Here is a 21437-nt window from a genome sequence, read left to right on the forward strand (position 1 = left end):
GCAAGGCTTTAATCCAGGAAGGTGGCAGATACCCAAACCCCACCAGCGTTTGATTGAGAAGAAGAAACCAGAATCTGCTGCACTTTTGATAGATCCACCGAGAGGTCTTGCTCTCTCGAGAAGATTTATGAATGCTCTGGGATTACCGTTGGGCTACTAAATGCTGAATTTAGGGGTTAGATGATGATGATCAAGATGATGTAGGGAAGTGCGGAGTGATGTGGCAGGGCAGGCAGAAATAAAAAGTGGACTCAGCCAACAGAGAGTATCAGTGTGTGTTTCAGAGGAAGAGGAAGCGGGCGGCTGATTTTGGCAGCACGCGGTTCCTTGTGAAATATGCTACCACACAGTCGGCGGAGCGTTCCTGACTGCTTGACACAATGATGTAGCTCTGAATTCCCTGGGTTCAATACAGGACGGGCTACAGTAATTCTCCGTCCTTACATAGCCGACTAGCACATCATTCAAGACGCTAAGGGTTGAAAAAGAGTTATAGCAATATATAAAGTGGGGAAAACACTGCACACTTTTTATCTCCCACTCACACACATTGACAGACAGCTCCAGACACACACACACACACACACACACTCTCTCTCTAAACAAGTGAGATGTCCTTGGCTACTCTCTAATTTGTGTTTGTCTCAAGGCCAGTCCCTCAAATCAATCCCAGAGCCTCTTTAGCAGCTTGTTTAAATGGGTTGATGTTTCTTCGGTGAAAAGCTTAATTATTTACTTTGAATGTGCCTCACAAGGGGACCACGAAATGGTAATTGCAAGCTGCACTCACACTCGCTCTTTCCCTTCTTCAAGCCCTTTTTGCCTGTGTTAGGATCCGGCTTCAGATGATTGGCTGTGTCTGACAACACGATGGAGAGAGGTGACAGACAAACTGCCTATCCAACCGATCGCTATTCCAAAGCACAAATGCTGGACCTTACATCATGTTGGATTACAAAATCCTATTCTTCCTGCCAACCGTTTAAGTGCTGTGGTCTTTCCATGTATCGAAATATGTTTTTGCCGTTAAGGAGGCTAGATGGTGTACCGCCAACTTGTGAGATGCTAAGGGCTAATGTGTTTTGGTTTTCAAAGAACACCGTATTTAAAAACCATTACAGCTGCTGCAATGTAAATCAAGTGTCATAAATGAATCATTCTACAGTTTGGTTACATAATTATACTAATGTGAGCAGGAAGATTTTGATTTAAAAGGTCTGCAAAAGGAATCGAAATAAAATTGAAATTGGGATTATTATACATTATTGCGATTATTATACATATTATATTATGATTTTTACATTAAGAGTGAAAAAAATCTGAATGTGCCACAGTTGCATCATTTTTAGCATTTTTGAGGGCAGATAAGTGTATTAAACCTTTTTTCCACCTACACACAAGAACTTCTACAAAAATAAAAGTTGGATGATTTAACATTAAGCAATGCCACTTGAAAGCACGACAGAATATAACAAATGTATTACATTTGTAATTACTATTTAATTATTTTTTAAATAAATGATACAAACAGTAACAATATCAGTTTTCTACCAGAAATTAATTAATTAATTAAAATTAATAAATAAGCAAATAAATAATTACTCATTCCAATGAAGAGTCCAATGAGAGTCCAATTAGAAAGGCACGACTTGATTCTTATACAAAACCTTCAAAGAGTATCTTTTTCAACTGGCAGAAGTTGCCTTGATATCTAATCAGCAGCAATATGAGTTGTTAAACGTTTATCTTATCACAATTCAAATCATAATCACTCTTGCAGCCCTGTTTCTAACAGAGCACTGAAATTTCCAGTAATAGACAGCATCCTCATTTGCAAGATCAATACCTTCTGACGGTGTTGCATCAAAGCAAAAACACCTGTGAGGGAAATAACATGGTAAAGAATCATAAAAAATATCTGCATCAAACTGACAGGTTTAGAAACATCATCACACATCGAGTTGATGAAACCGATAATTGCATGCACCCTACTCCTTGCCCACAGGCCATAGACCAAAGCAATGACGATTAAAAATGTGTACATTGTGCATGCATGAACACAGAGGAATCCAATTTGTCACGGCTGTGTGGTTTGGAGGTTTTGCTGATGCCTTTCTTCTGGCTGAGCATGGTAGGGATATGCCTCTCCTGGGCTGCTTATACAGCGTAGGCACTCTGAAAAAGGGATGTATGCTCTTGTCTCAGTGACTAATGACCAGAGATGCATTGTTTTCTGACTTAATCTACATTATGACAGCAGAATAGAGATATTGTACTACTGTATGCATTCGGAGAAAGAGTTACACATGGGGACCTTTCTTCAGGTTGACCTATGAGCAAAGTAATGTATTCCAGTAGGATCTCTACCGCTTCAGTTTTATCTTTTGTTGCGAGTTGCATGCACTTTGAATAACCCCAACATGGAGCGCATAAAGATAATGCATCCAAGAGCTTCTTTCCTCAGAGTGTCCTGCAATGAAAACAAACCATGACCCCATTTATTGTTGTCCAAATGACAATCCCAAAATAAACCCTCTCTTTGTCCGTGTGATTATATTGACCAGTCAATTCTGCTTGGTCATTAACCTGCCAAAACAATGGTTTACTACCCATTTTATGAGCTTTAAGAGCCTTTAAAACAATCAGTAAAATTTGCTAACAGTCAGCGTAATTCTGTGCTGGGATCTTCTCATTGGTGTGGGATACCCAGAAACCTCTGTGAGTCCTCCATGCAAGCCAAAAAAGCTTTCTTGGAGGTAGAAGCCACAGATGGGCCACTCACGAACTGTCAGAAACAGACACTGCTCTATAACACCCTGTTATGTTCTAGAACCAACTGCAAACGGATAAATATTCATAAGAGTGAAACAGACGTGTGGCTACAGGTTTCCTCTCTCAGATATCCTTGTGAATATTTAAATCTGGCCATAAGGGACCCTAGGCTTTCCTAGACTCGCAGGGATAACCTCAAACAGGTTTGATCTCCTTCTGCTAGCTCTGGACAAGAGTTACACTGCTACGCATTTACATTAATGCATTTGGCAGATGCTTTTATCCACAGTGACTCTCAGCACATTCACTACCAGCAAACAGAATGCCTGATCTGCTAGCACCATTCTTTACCAGATTAACCATCATTGAGGCTGCAATGGCATATTAGAACTCATAATTGCTCAATTATTGCTATATAACACTGGGATTTTCAATTACTTAGATAGCATAGTAAACATACTATAAAAATCTAAAATGATTAGTCTGGGATCTATAATAACAAAAAAGGCAGACAGAGGCAAGCTTGTATTAAAATAAAGAGGGTAAAGGTCAAACATTAATGCTGCTCTTACCTGCACTGCATTTTAGCTGTATCATTAAACACTAAGAGTGAACACTGACAGAGGAGAAACAGCACCATTCAAAACTGGAGGTTTGCTGTTTGAGTGGTCATGATGTCACAGCACCCTGAGGCTGGATACAGATGGTGGACACACAGACAATCTAATGCATGCTAACTAGCACTTCATAAATAAAAACTGTTAAATATGCAATGACCTTTCACATTAAAACATGATTTCTATACCAAAAAAAAAAAAAAAAAGAAAATAAATTTTGCATTTTTAGTTAAAAATATATGAAATAGACATTTAATCTCTTAATGAAAATAATAATTAACACTCTGATTCTAAATCCACCAAAAATCCTGAACAGATGGAAATTTGAAACAGGATATAAATTTTAGGGCAATTAGTACTCATTTTAAAGGATGTAAGAACATGGTCTCAGCTCTGTTCTGATGAGATGAGAAATATTGAGCGGTAAATGTTTTATGAATGCCAAATAAATAACTAATTTATTCATATGCAGTAGTCTGACATACCTGAGTGCCTTCAGTGACAGTTAAATGATGTAATCAGCTTGGTTGTACACTGAGCATGCTTGACCACTCTATATCGCATGTTATTGGACCTAATACGAAATACTTAGCTTACTCGATTTCGGAGATAAGTCAATATCTTGCGGGCTTTCTTTTTAACGGCCATGTGCGTGAGAAACTGTGTGTGGAAGGTACCCTTCATTACCTTTCTCTCTTGTTCACATTAAAACCAGCGAATTGAACACAATGTTTTTCAACATGAACGCATTACGCTCCAAAGAGTTTTGAAATATAATAGTTCCAAAAGAACACACAAAATGGAACTAATGTGAGTCAGATTTTATTTTGCATTACTTACTTATGGAATACACTTATGTTTTGCATTAAACACAGAAAATCACTGATGATTGACTGAAAGGACCTTTGACTGAAAAAATCCAAAATCACACTGTTAATTAAGGATGCAAAATACTACCAAACTTTTCAAGGCCACAAACTACACTATCAACCAGAATATAGAAAGCAACCTAAAATATGAATTAAGTTTAACCAAGTCCAATGACTTGGCATGGCAAAAAAATAAATAAAATAGCACAATGTACTACAAAGTAGAGCTGATTAAGAAGTCATGCACTGATTATTTTGAACATCCAGTGCATGCTTGGATGGATTCAGTGGAGTCTGTTTTCATTTAAAAAGGGTCATCATCACTAACCTTGGAGTAAAAAGAACTAAAGCCAAATATCAAACAAACAATAAGGCTTGAGTCTAAAAATATGAATCAAGAAAAACATCCTGTGAACATGTGTTCAGTTTACAGAGACACCACAGTTAACATTAACACCTAGCATAATTACCGCATGCTAATCAGCATTGCGATTCAGCGAAGGCGTGATGAGAAGCCATTTAGAGCAACAGCTTTTACACCCGATAAAGAAAAATTAAAAGTAGTGACCTGCTGGGCTGGATCACACCCTCAAATTACCCCCCCTGAGTAATCCATAACCATCTCCTGAGTGCAAATTATTCAATCTGCTACAGTACAGAGTGTGCTGCTGACACCCAATATGTTCATAGCGCCATGGCCTCATTATGAAAGCCTCTCTTTAATACCTGCAGCTGCGATTATGAACTTTTCCTCATTAATGTCGATTCTCGGGCTTGATAATAGGTAATGGTTTCTTTCGACCTAGAGTGAGACCCATGAAAGACACAAGGGTAGATTTTCTTGTCGATACTTTGAGAAGGGACACACACAGTGGCATTGAAAGCGGGTTTTAAGGGGTCTGACGTGATGAGATGATCTCCTGCCAGTCGATGGAGAGCTGTCTGCCAAAAACACACTTCATTGATATTTGTCAGCATGTAGGCCAGAGTTTCAATGTATAATCAATACAAAGCTTTTCCTTACTATCCGTAGTAGTCTCTGTTAAACCATAAATGGTCATTAATAAAGAAAATATGGGCATTACAAGCGTGATGAGGTGGCATAAAAATGGTAAAGGGGCTGTAAGAAAACAGAAACGGTGTTACAGATAAGAACAATAGCCTGGAACGATTATTCTTGAGAGTTGACAGAAGCAGTGCCTTTAAGCTGTTATCCAGACCACAGACTGATGTTTTTATCTTTTCGGGATATTTTATGGGTGGACCATATCAGTTGCTGCTCCATCATGTTTCCTGACCCGAGGAGAAAAGCAGCGTTACTCTTCACACCCGTGACCACTTAACCAGGATCCCCCCACCAACGGGTTGCATGTTAAAGAGGAAAAAGGAAAACGAATGGAAAGAAAAAGTGCAGTCTCGCTGCAGATTCCAGGCCCATGAGTTTGCTCGTCATCCCAGGATGAGTTATGGCTCCCTGTGGTCCTCTGGGAACTATAAACAAGAACCTCTGGGGCGGCCTCTACTGCAGGCCACATGCACTGGACTATTATGCGTCTGCTAACCCGTTGCACCACCCAGATATCAGAAGCCAAACCCAAACCCAATTCTGGAAATTGACAGAAAAAAAGTGCTTCAGGTCATTAGATTAACCTGTTACGCCACTCTGGATGGAAACTAGCTTTAGTTTTACCAAATAACAGAGAGTTTAAACCCGTTGAGGACGTCTAGCCCTAATTCAATGCTTGCGGAACAGAAGTGAGGAAAGAGGCCCACGAGTCTTCAAGATTTCTGGGATGAATCTCAGTGCAGCTGCGGAGAGAGAAGCACAATACAGGGCAGCAAATTTATCAGGAACTTTGCTTGCAAGCCCTTAACTGATGAGTCTCGGTCTGTAAACTCCCTCAGACGGAATTACTAACAGCTGAGGTGCACGACAACCATGTGAAATTTGAACTTCACAAAAATGTTGCAATATCACTGAAGCGTCATCCAACACAAAGCACGCTTGTATTTCTTTAATTACTTTGGACTCGCAAGGTAATGAATTGGGAATGAAGAAAAAATCTTCCAGATGAAGAGAACGCCGCTTGATCTTCAAATCCCAGACAGTTAAAAGACCATCAGACATCGGTGAATCTAATCAGTCGTACAACTGAAGGGCCTCATTTCTTATCTAATGGTATGAATCAAGAGTTAAGCCCTCAAACATATCTTGCACAGAGACACCTCCATAATTCAGGATCCGTGTGGGCTGGAGCTCCTGTGATGAAGGGGTCAGTCAAGTGCACTTGGATTTCAGTGCTTCTAAGCAAACGAGTTGACAGAGGCTTTCAGGACGGAGCTCACTCCCTCTACTCCTGGAGGAGTATGGCTCAACAGCTCATTCAGAGGGCAGACGTGAGCCTAGGCAACCTTGAAAGTGGTATAATATTGCAAGCTGACAGAGAGCCATGCAAACAAAACAGGGGCTCAAAATACTGGGGTAATTGATCGCCATGAATGGCAAGGGTAAGAAATTTCCCCTGAGCAGAAACAGGCACAAGCCTGTCCGTCAAGCCACTCTGTCACCTGAAATTATCCAATAAAAGAGTTAGTACAGGACAGACTTAGTCTTCAACTTTAAAACACACATAAATGTTTGCTTAAGACCTGTGTAATGCGCAGACAGATGGCTTGTTTAATGTCTGGAGTCTATGTTCTTTTTGTTCTGACGCTTGCATGTCCAATGGCCCCTCGTTCACATTCCTCAATGTTTGCTCTCGGTCGATTACAGTCACTTAAGGTGATTTAGAGGTTTGGTTTGCTTATCTAGCAAAAAGCATAAAGAGATTTCAGTTTTGACCGGTAAATAGACCTTAAGGTGCATCATTTCAACAGTTAACATTAAGCGCTTAAACCAACAAGTAGTCTAATGTCTAACTATTAAATCGTGTGCTAACTTTAATTTCGTTGATGAATAATTTTCGTCAATTTCGTCAAATTTTTTTCACTGACGACAACGAGACGATAACGAACGAAAACTATTTTTGAATGACAAAAATTAAGACATAAATCTATTGACATTTATGTCAACGAATAAAAACGAGACGAAAATGTTAGGGAGGGACGATTTGGGAAGAGATTCATTCAGAACGAATCTGCTGCATAGGAGGTTAGATGCGAACATATGAACAGGTGGGACATAAGCTAAAATACACTTGCTGCACGGCGCATAAAATGTTCAAAAATGTCAATATGTGGGAGTAAGAGAAGAGCAGGCATATGGATAAATCTGACGACGCAAGAGAGAACTCAATTTGGTCCGGTTTTCTGAGCGCAGGCACTGAAGCATACACACACAGAAAGAACATCTCACAGCGCGTGAGTACTCTTTCACGTCGCATCAACGGAGAAATGCACACAAAATGTTGTCGAAATGTCCGTTTTGACGAGTATTCACGTAAACACAGTTGATTACGTCTTAAGTGAACGTAAACAGTAGGGAGAACGTGTATCAGTACATTGCATCTATGCATTTGGTTTTAAAGGGACAGCAGCCTAATTTAGTCATTTATTTATGGAAATAAATATGTCTGCTTGAAAGAATGAAGAATATGGTAAACAAGTTGTTATAAAGAATGCATAATTAGCCTATATAACCATTGGTATTTCATTAAATAGAAGACCATATTCTTGTTCTTTATGAGAAGTGGTTTTATTTAATTTTAACAAAGGCATGTTGTGTTTCACCGCAGTTAAATCGCAGTCTATTATGATAAAACCTTAATATCAAACCTATATAATGAGTTTGGAAATTTTAGAGAAATGCTTAATAAATGCACTGTAACTAAACCCATTCGATTTTAGCCGATTAAATTGACTGTAGATTTAGTGGACTAAAATCTTATGATATTTTGTTGACTAAAACTAGACTAAAACTAAAAACAATTCAGATGACTAAAATATGACTAAAACTAAATGGCATTTTAGTCGAAAGACTATGACTAAAACTAAATCAAAATTTGCTGTCAAAATTAACACTGCTTTAAAGACTATCATGGAAATGATAAAAACGTGCCAGAAAACATTGATTAAGCAATGGAACAGTGTGCATATTTATTGGGCAGTGTATTTCTTTTTAGACCCTCTTCTGCTAATGAAAGATGGGCTATAATAAAAGCGTCAGTAAAGTCTGGCAATAAAAAATGGCTAGCAGAGTCATCCAGCATTGTTTTGGCAAAGCTAAGCAGCACCATCAAATAAGGTGCTTTATCAGAGACAAAGCAGAGGCTATCTGGGTACACAGTCTGCTACAGTTGCCAAGTTGAAGAAAGAGATACCGTTTTCAAACCTGTTTAACTACATTCCACAAAACGATACAGCCATTAAGGGAAAACAAATTAAAAAAAAAAATATATATATATATATATATATATATATATATATATATATATTTGTATATTCAAAACAAATCTAACAATGACAGCTTTATGATTTCCTCCTCTAAGGTAGATTTTTTTTTGTACTGTTTGAAATTAAAAAGCACTTATCACAGTCACAATCAAATGCGCTGCAGTTGGCATATACTGAATAAAGTGCAGCTTTAAAACCAAGGTGATCGTATCGTAGATTTATAGGTAACCGCGTCACTGCCAAAACTGATTTACAGTTATTGTTTATGACAATTGGCTATTTCTGCCAACATATGAATAGAGTACGGTGCATTTCAATTTAATTCAAATTAAATTATATGTATATTAGGGATGTTCGCTACTACTAATTTGACTGTCGTTTAAACTGAAGTTTTGTATCCGACTAGTCTAAAAGCTAGAAACCCCCAAAAAAATGGCAAAAGAAAAAAGTGTCATTTATTGTTGCCTTTTGAAACAGAAATAACACAGTAACCAATAATACAAAAGAAAAAAAACGCTGGCCAGCGACTTTCATTAATAATATAGCTTAGATAATGGATCGCTACATTATATTAATCAGCAAAGAGGGGGTAAAATGACTGTTTAAATAACTAAACTCAAATCTTCATTGTTTGTAGTGATGCGCAGATGCAGGTAGGCTAATTCACACACAATTCACAAACTGTCACCTCTCTCTCTCTCTCTCTCAACACATTATTTCATCTCTGTCTGAAGCAGGCAGAATGTTAGAGCTAACGAACTTCGCGTCAGGTGGACCTTGCCTTCACGTCGTGCATTAAAATCCTTTATTGCACAGCGAGAACAGATTGGCTAGCCGTGCATTATCCCTTATGTATACTCTTTAACAGCAATTTTTACGGCACTATTTAAATGACGCGCTGTTTGGCTCCTCTGTCATAGTTAATCTAGTGTGTGTAGAATCTTATAACATTACTATGCATTTGCAATTTTACTGTGTAAATTCATTTATGGAACCTCTTCATTAAACAGTTTGAGTAAATACATCTAAATGGCACTTTCGATGCAGCTTCAGTGTTTCCTCTGCAGTGGAAAGATGCAGTTTTTTTTATACTGATTTCATTTGAATGGTAACAACCATACAGAGCCTAATTATTCTAATCTAACTGAATGTATGGATAAAATTTTGGAATTTGACGTCAGTGATGACATGTACATTTAGTAAGGTTAGAAAAATATTGCCCTTCATAAAGTTAAAAAGTGTCCTAGAAATTAATTTAAGGCAAATATCACAACTATGCTGATTAAAGTAAAACCGCATAGAGCAGTGATGAGACTATTGCTTCAGAATGGATCACATTTGTGCCAAAAAAGTTACTTTTTTTTGCCCCTGACAAGTAACTTTTTTATTCTGACACGTGAATGACTGATGTCACAAGTGAATGACTGATGACACCTCACATGTCAAGGCTTAATGTCGAGCCCTGTACACACACATAACAGATAACTCTTTTTTTATTATTTTTCATAAATCATGTTTTGTTTTGTTTTTTTGTGCACTCCAAGTAATGTCAATCAAACTGCAGTTGGGTTATTTTGATTAAGTAATAATAACTCAAAAAATACAGGCAACATACAAAATTAAAGTTCATTGAGCATGTTTTTTATATATATATTAAAAGTTCCTACAGTCATTTTGGCATAAGCAGATAACGCCACATTTCATGTTTCAGAGTTAAATAAAAACATTTGTTTAATCTTTTTAACCTCCTCAGCTGACGAATGTAGACGCCTGACAAACTTTGTTGTGATTACACGCAATACAGGGAGATTTTCCCACACTGTTATGTGCTGCTTTCGCAAGGTTCCGTGAAAAAGTTTCCGCATTTGTTTTTCTATTAAGCCTCGAAGATAATATCACGGGTTCATCAAGTTCGTAGAAACTATCCATCCCTGATCATTTTTAGTCAGCTTTGATGAAACTCCTCTCAGCTAACACATCTTTTCAAAGTGACTAGCAGCCTTGTCAGCTGACCTGAATACACCGCAAAAAAGGACTTATCGGGTTCTGTTCAAAAACAACAAGTGTACTTGTCGGTTTTTGCTGTAAAAAGTGAACTAGCGATGCCTTGACAGTGGTAAATACCAACTTTTGTGACAAAACGTGTTTATAGTTCAGAACGTGCTATATGTGGAGAATAACGTAAGGCAGTCAGTTCTTTTTTTTTTTTTTTTATGTGGCATTCATTGGTTTTTGCAAATGAACTCTAAAGCTGATACAGCTAATGTATATTTATATTAAACTAATAAAATAAAATAAAATAAAAAAATTAAGTACATGCTAGGCAAACAGAAAAAAAAAAAAGAGTAATTTTTCCTCTGGCTTTTCAACACTTGATGCGTCAAGCTCCACCTGAGAGGCAAATCTAGTAGTAAAGACTATTGTTCTATATTGTGGCACATTCCTATATCCACAGAGCATCAGACAATACCACACAAGTGGAGGAGCATTCTCTATGTTTCTAAAGAACACAGGGGTATGGCTCTGCAGCCTTTTAAAGATGTAGTCATTCCTTAAGAAAGTCTTCAATGCCAACATTCATTGAAAGAGACAGACAGGAAGTAAGTAAGAAAAAAAGAACTTTAATTTGTGTGTGTGTGTGTGTGTGTGTGTGTGTGTGTGTGTGTGTGAGAGAAAGAGAGAGAGAGAGATAGTGTGTAAAGATCACTCATTTAAAATTTACAATCTTTTGTGTTTCTCTTTAGTTTCTAGTCATCTCCACGTAATATTACAATCAACAGGTACTTTTAAACACAGAGAGACGAGGCTGTTTTTATTTGCCTATTTAAACGTGTGCGTGCGTGCGTGCGTGCATGCAAAGAATATGCCAGCTCTGTGTATGACTCTAAACAAAGCTGACGAGTGATTTATGCCCCTCCACTGACTACAATAAAGCTCAAAAGAGGAAAAAGAAAAACGCAAACAGAAGCAGAGCAGAAAGCGGCCAGTATGACTGAGCGATTCAGCGCACACTTATCACGCCCAGGTGCACACGGTCAGCTGGCCAGACAGAGAAAGAAGGAAAGAAAGAGAAAGCAGGGAGAGATAGGGACAGAGGGTTTAATTCACTGGCATGGCTAGGCAGTGGCCTGGGAAAAGCTATGGGGGAAAAAAATGTGTGGATTGGCATGCAAATCAGGCCTGCATGTGGACGCGCGGAGCTGAGCGGCACTTTTAGAAGAACCAGCGTTCACCTCCCATTAATATCACACGCTGTTAATGAGGAGCTGGGGGAGAGTGGTGGAACAGGTGTCGGAGCAGCTACAGAATGGGAATAAAGAGGGCAAAAGCAGTGATCCGAGAGGAATGCCTATGTGTGCTGGGACTGCTGGGGTGGGGGCGACTGCGAATGCAAAGGGGGGGGATATGGCTGGCCCACAGGAAGTTTAAAGTTTGAATGCATCCTGCTTGAGTGGATGTGAATATTCATATGAAACTGCAAGTACTATCATTCAAAAGTTAAGATTCGATCGTTTTTTACATTTTGAAGCTCACCAATGCTGCATTTGTTTGGTAAGAATACAGTAAAAATAGAATAGAAATTTATTTAAAATTATTTTAAAAACAATTTTGCCTTGATATATTTTACAATGCAATTTATTCCTGTGAAGGCAAATTCTAGTACTCCAGTCTGCATTGTCACATGATCCCTCTAAAATCATTATAATTCACTGACTTGATGTTCAAGTAACATTTCTTAATATTACTGATGTTGAAAACATTTTTTGATACATTTTCTTCAGGATTCTTTGATGAACAAAGTTCAAAAGAACAGCATTTATTTGAAATTGAAATATTTTGTAACATTACCATCACTTTATCAATTTAATGCATCCTTGCTGAATAAAAATATTAAATGCATTCAAAAATAAATTCTTCTTAATTCTTCCCAAACTTTTTAAAAGTAGTGTATATTTTTGCTAATTTACAGGTTGGTTTTTATTTTTCAGTTTAGTAGCTTGAAAAGAAAGCAGTAATATAGCTGGTCATGTGATTTCTTTCTCACAGACGAAATGTGCAACCATCTTTGGGATGAAAGCTAACACACAGGAAACTCTTTTTTTACAGCACTGCTATTTACTTGCCTTTTTCTTATGGGTGAATGTGAAAAAGCGAGAGAATGACTATAATAAAGCACTATACAACATCCTTGTGCGGCCAAGGAGGAAACGTGGCCATCTGAGGTTCACGTCCACATTAAAGGCACAATGAAAAGGGAAAATGTTTATTCAATTTTAGAAAATCTTCATCAAGGTCTTCCGTGGTGTTTTACTACGTTTACAATCAAACGCTTGACGATTTACAGTCTCTACTGTGCTGCTAACTAGACCACAGTCCATAAAGTATGCTGTAAATCCAAAATAACAATACAAAACTGCTACATAAAACTCGAAATGGGACTTCCAGGCTTAGACACACTAATTTGATATCCCCTATAACAAGCATCCTTGGTCCATCGCCCAGTCCCTCACATTCCTTTCGTGACAGGGTGCACACGGCTGGAATACAAGATGAGGATTTTGGTGCCAACTTCAGAACGAGATACTTAAAGAGACAGGATAACAAGTTGAGAATCTGAACAGTAAGGAAACTGACAGGGAAGAGATTCTCCAGGGGTCGCTGAAGAAGCCACGCATTCCAACCTCAGCTGAACGGCACCTAATGATTGACTGCTTAAATAAATAAGTAACAATTGAAAAAAAGCAGAAAACTGCAGAATCCAAAACAAGCAATAAAGTTTTAGACCACATGTGCATGTCTTGACCACTATGATGGTGCACTTTAATTACAATACTCTAAAATGTGCAGTTAAACAAAGAGAGACACTTTAAAAAGAAAATATATACAAATAAATAATTCTATTTATAGGTGCCTTTAAAAACACTCAAGGACACCTTACAAATTTAAGCACAACAATACAACAAACAGTATTTATAAAAGTCATAATAATTTTTAATAAATAATGTCAATATAATCCTAGGTCTGATACAGACCTCCTTGGGAGGGAAACTAGTCCAGTTCAAATAGGGCTTTGGCTTGTGTTTATTACTTGGTTGATTAATATTGTACATGTGTGCACGTATGAAAACAAATAAACAAATGAAGGATATGATGAAACAAGCCACGGCTCCTGTATGACATATGTGGCTAGACGCTGTCACCATTCAGACGGAAAAACTGCATTCTTGTTATGATGATACAGTGGAACAAACTCTAGTGTAAATTTTGACCCTGATGCATACAAAAAAAAAACATCAGAAAAATCTCAGTTTCAAACCGACACACAAACAACCAGAAAATCTGCATTCTTGCACGTCTTCCTCCTTCAAAAATTAACTTGACTACATCATTTTGGGTTCTTGACAATCAAGTAACGCCCCATCATAAAAGCCCAGTGAACTAGAAAATCAGCATGGGGTTAGTTAGGTCCAGATCATGTGAGAGGGACGGTTGGTTTGGTTTCATGAAGCATTTGCCATCACACCATGTGCTGGGCCCTTCTCCCTAGTGACCAGAGAAGGTGTCTGCACTGAATAACCACTGACAAGCCCAGGATTGAGATGAAGGCTGAGAGGTTAATTGAGTCTCTGTGCTGTGCCTTCCTCTGTGTAATTTACTGTGATTAATGCAGCAAGGTTACTGTCAGACTCATTTTTACAAATCGGCCAATGCGCAGTAATTAACTGCAGTTCTGCGAAGGAGCTGCAAATATGGCTTCACCAAAACATTCTTATACTGTTAATGTAATTTAAAAGGAGATACTTTTTTCATGGTGTTCCTGTTCCACGTGATTATACTGAGGAATGCTAAAATGTGCATTTAATTATTTATAAAGAGCATTACAAGCTCTTCAAAAATATGCACATATGCTTTAGCCATGTATGTTTCTGGAGAGCTTGTGCAATACACCTCATAACCCAGAAATTTGCTGGAAGATCAACTGTCACACAAATAAATGCAATTATGCATGACATATTAATTAGATATAAACAAGCTACACTCAGAGCATCTCCTGAGGAAAGAGAGACATGCATTTCTATACATATTTCAGTTACTTTAACAGAACAGTTTATCCAAAAATAGAAAAAAATAAAATAAATAAATAAATAAACTGAGCATTACATCACTTGCTCACCAATGAATAATCTACATTGAATGTGAGTCCACTGAGTCCAAAATATTAGTCCATAACGCTTCCGCAACTCCATCCCATTTTCCTCTCACATAAAAGTCAACTGACATGTTTGTTTAGAATAGTTTTTTCTTGTAAACTGTGCTTGATCTGTGCATATTGCTCTACTGAATCAGACAAGACCATTTTTTTTTTTTTACTGGAGGAAGCAATGTTATGGATGGAGGGCTAGTATTTTAGCAACGGTTTGAAGTTAAAAACATCAGATGGATTTGTTTATTACAAACACACAGCCTTTCACTTCACAAGATGTTAACTGATGGACTGGAGTCATGTGAATTACTTGTAGATTATTGTAATGTTTATATCAGCTTTTGGGACTTTCATTCTGACGGCACCCATTCAACGCAGAGGATCCAGTGGTGAGCAAGTGATGTAATGCTAAATTTCTCCAAATGATCTACGTACATCTTGGATGGCCTGAGGGTAAGTACATTTTCATTTTGGGGTAAATTATTACTTTAATTCGAATGCCTGTGTGTGATTGTAAATTAAAGTGCACAGTTATCACAGTTTATTAAATCAGCTCCAAGTTTGCAAAGGGAATAAAAATGGCTTGGCATGGAAATTTGTGGCTTATTATTAGTGATAGAGAAGGAGGAATTACATGTTGCAGGGCAAACTCAAACCTCGGGTGCTGAATTTGTTCTGTTTTATTATTGTCATTTTAGTTACACACCTGCACTACAGTTTCTGGATGTGCGTGCTTCGCATGATGTGCCAACCACAGCTACAGTAAAAGAAAAATTAAAATATTAATAAAAAAAACAAGCAAGTCTTAAAAGAAATAATAGAGAATGGCATGATTAGAAAAGACTTCAGGTACAATCTGTGAGATGGAAGACAGGAGGAAGCTGGAGCGTGAAAATATTTCTCAGATCTGTGAGAGTAAATGCAAACAGTATAAGACAGTAAAATGTAGGAGGTTTAAGAGGTAGTGACGGCTGTATCTTTTCAGCTGGAGGGCCGGCAGCAACCTCACCATAACCTAACTGAGACGGCAGCCTCTGAAACTTTCCACTGGAACTTTCTCTGGCAGCTCAAACTTTACTTCAATGAAAATCTCCAAAGGCACACAGATCACAGAAGACTCATCAAAAAGGCCTTCCTGCCTAACAATGCGATTTCCAGAGCGAATGTTTCATGTTTCACGTTTCACGTTAGTCTTCTCCTGTCCGCGTCTTGTCAACATTTCTCTTAGCAGCTTCTGTGTCTTGTCAGAAATAGCAGAACGATTGCTAGACAGAAATATATTTTAGAAATAATTTTTTTTTTTTTTTTTCCCCAAAGGCACCTGTTTAAGTTTTCAAAGCTAAAGTGCCTGTGCAAATTCAATTTTGTGTCTTCCAAACCCATACTCTCCTATCATTATCTTTCCCCGATGAATATAAAGAGTGGAATGACAAATGTGTCTGATGGCTGAATAAGTTATGCGTTCTGCAGCTGACTTTAATTTAAAAGTCGAGGTGACAAAATGGAAAAAATTCTGTCCTGCGACCAGCTCGCCTGCGTGTGTATTCTTTTATGATACGGATGGCCATATTCCCTTGGCAACGAATTCACTGGGCTTATCACTGGGAGTGTGTGTGCATCAATTTTCGAGTGTGTTCCCTTCAGAGGGATGTGTGCCTGCATAAGATGTGCGCATTTGCCAGCATGCTCATTATAACCTTGTGTCCAAATCTGTGCATTCACTCCCAACCTCATTTATTTATTCATTAATTGGCTTATACTTTTATAGTCTTTTTGTTCTTTGGTACAGGGAGAAGATCTTGGCAGCGTTTAATGCAGGAGGTCTTTGCTAGAGAAATGGAAACCAGAGAAAACAAACAGGAATCTGCTCAGATTTCCCTCATTGTGACTCTGACCTCATTTCTCTCACTTTGACAATCTAAGAGGCTGCGGACGAGGGAACGCACTAGTCAAAGATTGAAACAGAATTTCTGGCCAGACATGAGAAAGTTTCTCTTCCGTTGAAAAAAGACAAGTAACATGAGTGGCTCGTTCTCACACTAGATTAACTTTAAATCTTTGTAACTTGATGTGAGCGCTTTGGGCAGCATTTATCATTAACACCTGTTAACCAGATTAGCTATTCAGAGTGGGGCAGGCTTGTTTAACAAGGCTATAGTTGCATGTCATCAATTTCAAATTAATCATTCACTTGTGACGAGTGTGACTGAAATGTTTACTCTAATCAAATGTTGTGCTAAAACGTACAGCGAAATCCGATCCCTGCTGTTTGGGTGAGACTCGTTCACCTGAGCTTTCTACAGTTTGAAAAGTTGAAATGTTTTGCTTACAGCTGGCAGAGGCCTTCTCATAGTCAAATAAGAATTCATGTTATGAAATATTTACTGGTGCTTTCTAAAGCAACCATTTTTATTACTCTTACACATCCAAAGGTTTAGTGATTAGAACAAACCCCTATAACAGCAAATATTAAAACTTGCCCTTGTTCTGGTGAATAAATGTTACCTATAATTAGGGCTGGACAATAATTCAATATCAATATACATTACAATATATATATTGTACAATATATATATATTTTTTTCCAATAGCTATCAGTGTTATGATTTTTAAACATTTCCAATATTTCAACAAACAATACCATGTGTTACCAATGTTTCTGCTTCTCCAAAAGCACCTCCTGCTGGCACAGAATGAATTTGCATTTTCAAATAAGGCACTCCAGCAACATGTGTTTTCTTGTTGCTCACTCTTTTTTTTTGGTTTTCTGCAGCAACTCTGAGCACTGTTTTATATTATTTATCTTGGCTGAAGCATTTTGTTTCAATCTATAAGAGTAATCAGCCTAGGTTATAGTTTAAAGTTAAAGATATTAATATTAATAAGGTGAGTCTGAGAGTCTTATGACGGTGATTTCACATGTCTTGTTTGTATGAAGGCTAAATACAAATAAAAGGTTAACATGAATTTATTTGCACTGTTTTTATGTCTAAAATATTACACAGTTTTATAGGAGGAGGTTTCATAGACTTGTCAAATTCTTTCTTCAGAAGTTTATAGACAGACATAAGCCGCTTTTCCACTATCGGGCCGAACGGTTCTCTTTGCTTAACCGTTCCGTGCCGATCCGGGCCAGTCAGCACGAATACGGTTTCGTTTTCCACTGCGGGGCTGATAACGGATCTCTTTGGAATGCAATTCAAATGCGTCACTCATTGCCGTGGTAACACAAGTGTTTACATATGATATGAGGTGTAAATAACCACCGCGTTATGGAGGATGATCAGAAATTTCTTTAGACTTTATTACTAATTTGTGTTTACATTGCTCAAAATAGTGCGCTTAGCAAGCTACGGAGAAACTAGCAGCCAGGCAACAGTCAAGTGACAGATCCTGAGTGGCGACGTCACGCACACGCACTCTACCAGCACGGCTCAGCATGGTTGTCTAACCGTGCCGAGAATTCCGGGCCGAGAACGGTTTGTAATCGTGCCGCGCCGTACCAGGCTCATGTGGAAAAACAACTGGAACCGTACCTGACGGTTCTTAGAACCGTTCGGCCCGATAGTGGAAAAGCGGTAGAGCTGCACGATTCTGGATAAATTGAGAATCATGATTTTTTTTGTCTCGAATTGAGATCACGATTCTCCCACGATTCTGAACTAAACAAAATAATGTGTGACAAAATATTATTGCTGCAGTCTATTTAAAAGTGTTTAATTAATTTGAATGAATTACTAAACATATATATATATATATATATATATATATATATATCTTCAACATATATTAAATACACCAATTTTTAATATTAAAATTTAGAAAAAATGGTTTGAATGAATTATTCATTGACTCACTCATAAATACTTCACTTGTTTTATTTATTAATGGATTAATCAGCGTTTTTGAACAAATCTCTTGAAAAAAGATTTTTAACTGTCACTAGGTGGCAAAACAATGCAATCGACACATTATTTGAAGTGCCAGTTACTTTCAAAAGGGGATTAACTCTATTTTGATCGCTACCATAGACATCAATGACTACGTTTACATGCGCACGAATAATGTAAGGACTTAATCGCATTATGATGTTTGCATGTCAAGAGCAAAGCTCTTCACTCCCGTTTACAATTTCCATTATCGTTTTGCAAATGCCCCGTTAAATATGAAGCTGTTTTACTCAAGAAGCCTTCAAAGTAGACAATAAAGATAATCATAACCAATGTCCATCACATATGTGGATTGATATATAAAAGTTTTTTATTTTTATTATTTTCAGTAACATTTATATATAAAAGTCGAATAAAACGTCAACAATAAAAACATCTAGCTAATTTAACTGATTACCTTAAAAGTCCATTGATATCGCCATTATTTAATACTGCTATTAATACGTTCTCCGACAAGCGGAAGCGATGAGACCTGTTTTCCGGGTTTGGTCAGGTGACGTTCGACATATACCCTATTCGTTTGCATATGCTGCCGTCGCGTTCTGCTCGCCGTTTCTGGATGAGGGTAAGGAACAGAGACTGGTGGCAGCGAGTTGTGTTTTCCCGAGAAATGCGATGCTTTCTTCCCCGCCATCGTTTCTAATCTGCCTATTATTACAGGTGTCGCGCCATTCATGTCACGAGCACATGCGCACTTTAGTCAGAGCGGCAATAGGCTACTCCGATTAAGGTGTTTACATGCCTGTACATTTCGATTAAAATCGGTGTACGCCACCTATGTTAATACGATTATGCTTGTTCCGATTATGAGCTTAATCGCATTATTTTAAATTGAAGTATTGCGTTTACATGAGAAGTTTAAATCGCAATATTGCCAAAATCTCATCGCATTAAGAGGGTGCATGTAAACGCTAATGTTTATATATGAACCGAAGTTAAGAAATATATTGTGATATAAATAAATACCTACAACAGTGTGGTTTGTTGAAGAGAGATGTGCTATTATTTTTCTAACTGGTCCAATTTACCCTAGAAACCCAGAAAACTCTAGACATCACAAAGAATGCAAAACAACTTGAAACACCTTAGTAACCCCATAGCAATGCCCTGGTAAACACCCAGATCAAACAAAAACGTCCCAGAAATCACATAGAATGCACTAAAACTATTCAGACCCCTTTAGCAACCACATAGCAATACCCTGGGTAACCACACAGAACATCCGAACTACTCAAAAACCTAGCAGCTGCATAGAATGTACTAAAAAACACTCAGAACAAGTTAACCCCATATCAGTGCCACCCAGAACAAACCAAAACCACCTAAAATGCATTAGAACTACTCCCTTTACTACTAGCAACCACATAGAACGCTCTATCAACACCCTAGTACTCAGAACATCCTAGCAAATCACTCAGAACAGCTTAGCAACTGCAAGGAGGCACACTGGCAACCACCCTAGAATCATGTTGATGACTTTTGCATGGGCAAGCACCACTGACATATCTTTAAAGATTGTGAAAAGAACTGCATGACATTTACAGAAACTGATTTACATGCAGAATGAATGGAAGGGAGGGTATCTATGTCTGCGGTCCTGCCAAAGCTCTGGGCTCAGTGCTGTAGACTAGAGTAAGCAGCCAACCATGCCGTGCTCGGCTCTTGAGGGAGAAGGATGAAGGAAATGGAGAATTGTTGTTCCTAATTAATTATGATGAATTTGCTGCTAGATTACGCCAGATAATGCCCATGTCATTACGACATTACTGCCATTTGAGGTTTGAGATGCAGATGCTTTGGTGTTTAGTGTGTTCATGGGTTCGGTGAGGAGGTGTGTATGTGTGCGTGTGCGTGTGTGTGAATGGCTTGTTTTGGCCCTAGGGACTGTGAGTGAAGGGGAAATGGGGGTTAATTAAACAATCAGATGTAAATACATGGGCAGGTGGTCTACTGTGAAACGGAACATGAAAATCCAATCAAATACAATAACAGCTCCTTAATCCATAGCCTGGCATGTGCCACCAAAGAGCAGATGCACTTCATCCTGTTTTCCTGTCTCATTTGCCCTGATGTGGTCCACTTAATTTACAGCTGGCCAAAAAGCACTAAGCTACCTGCGAGTGGACCATCTCGCAGTTTGTGCACACAAAAGCAGTAGTTCAGTTTTTTCCGTAGAGCGTAGGGTCCCTGATGCATTTTTAGAGCAACTAAAACCCTGGGTTGGTGTTCCATTATTGGGGGTTCAATTGTTTGCCCTTTAACGCTCAGCGACGCAGAACCACGCTCTGGGCAATTCGCTCCTGATGAAATGTGGCGCATGGCGCGCATTCCAGCCCTGTCCCCGGCACTCCAAAAAGTGGACAAATGTTTGCTGTGTGACGAGCCGCTAAGCCTGCATAGAATGACACCTCTTTCTTCAGCACCTCATTCTCTCACTCGCTCGCCTTCTCCATCAAACTCGCTCTCTATCCATCTGGACAAAAGCTATGAAAATGCAAAATGCTTGACCATTCCACTAGCGTTCTTCTTCTGTTCAGACTTGCCCCTTTTGTCTGATTAATACCTTCATGTCTTTCAGAGTGTCCCCTTCCCCCTTTGCCCACTTTAGCCTGAGCTCCGGGCCCCCACCCCT

General features: G+C 38.3%; 2 protein-coding genes across 8 annotated transcripts in view; one reads left to right on the forward strand and one right to left on the reverse strand.

Moving 5' to 3' along the window:
* Positions 1-21437, reverse strand: part of ephb2b (eph receptor B2b) — a 150726-nt gene that overhangs the window by 96979 nt on the left and 32310 nt on the right. The gene's annotated exons all lie outside the window — the stretch shown is intronic.
* lactbl1b (lactamase, beta-like 1b) overlaps positions 15153-21437 on the forward strand; it is an 89345-nt gene continuing 83060 nt past the window's right edge. Inside the window, exon 1 of the mRNA XM_058791338.1 lies at positions 15153-15308. The gene's annotated coding sequence lies outside the window, so the exon portion shown is untranslated. The remainder of the gene's footprint in view (positions 15309-21437) is intronic.

Source organism: Onychostoma macrolepis, chromosome 11 (genome assembly GCF_012432095.1).
Source record: "Onychostoma macrolepis isolate SWU-2019 chromosome 11, ASM1243209v1, whole genome shotgun sequence".
NCBI classification, from domain to species: domain Eukaryota; kingdom Metazoa; phylum Chordata; class Actinopteri; order Cypriniformes; family Cyprinidae; genus Onychostoma; species Onychostoma macrolepis.